Raw genomic sequence first — 1,198 nt, 5'->3', positions numbered from 1 at the left:
TGCTGCTTTTCATTAGTTCTTTTAAAAAACTGTTTTGAAAAGAACATCAATCACTAGAGATTTACTTGACTGTAATTTGAACTTCCTGTTTTACATATTTATAAGGCCTTTCACCTATCTTGGCAGGCTTTCAAATTAAGTGGGCTGGGAAATTTGACGCTCTGTGTCTAGCAGCGAGCTGAGTCAGGTATTTGGTGGTTGCAACCGGGCTTTTAAATAAAAACGAAGTTGAAAACTTTAAAAAAGGATTAACGTTAAATGAACGTTAGGCTATGATTGATTGCAAATGTAAAGCCACAAAAGTCAGCAAATATAGAAATATGTCAAATACTGCATACATGTGTTAATTGAACACATTCGGTATAAAATTCTTTGCCAGCTAAATTTCTAGTGAGCCAAGGGTACAACCGGGTTTAAAGAAATCGGCTGAAGAAAGGAGTGAGCAAGTGCCTGCCTTGACCATACGTGCATGGGTTTATCTCTGGGCTTTCTATCTTGTTTTATTGAGCTATATTTCTGCTTTTGTGCCAGTACCATACTGTCTGGATTACTGTAGCTTTGTAGTATAGTCTGAAGTCAGGGAGCCTGATTCCTCCAGCTCCATTTTTCTACCATACGACCCAGCAATCCCACTACTGGGCATATACGCTGAGAAAACCATAATTCAAAAAGAGTCATGTACCAAAATGTTCATTGCAGCTCTATTTACAATAGCCAGGACATGGAAGCAACCTAAGTGTCCATCAACAGATGAATGGATAAAGAAGATGTGGCACATATATACAATGGAATATTACCCAGCCATAAAAAGAAACGAAATTGAGTTATTTGTAGTGAGGTGGATGGACCTAGAGTCTGTCATACAGAGTGAAGTAAGTCAGAAAGAGAAAAACAAATACTGTATGCTAACACATATATACGGAATCTAAGGAAAAAAAAAAAAAGGTCATGAAGAACCTACGTGCAAGGTGGGAATAAAGACACAGACCTACTATAGCATGCACTTGAGGATATGGGGAGGGGGAAGGGTAAGCTGTGACAAAGTGAGAGAGTGGCATGGACATATATACACTACCAAACGTAAAATAGATAGCTAGTGGGAAGCAGCCGCATAGCACAGGGAGATCAGCTCAGTGCTTTGTGAGCTGATCTAGAGGGGTGGGATAGGGAGGGTGGGAGGGAGGGAGATGCAAGAGGG

Source organism: Neophocaena asiaeorientalis, unplaced genomic scaffold, assembly GCF_003031525.2.
Source record: "Neophocaena asiaeorientalis asiaeorientalis breed wild unplaced genomic scaffold, Neophocaena_asiaeorientalis_V1.1 scaffold4, whole genome shotgun sequence".
In the NCBI taxonomy this organism is placed as follows: Eukaryota; Metazoa; Chordata; class Mammalia; order Artiodactyla; family Phocoenidae; genus Neophocaena; species Neophocaena asiaeorientalis.
Note: the sequence above shows the minus strand (reverse complement) of the source record.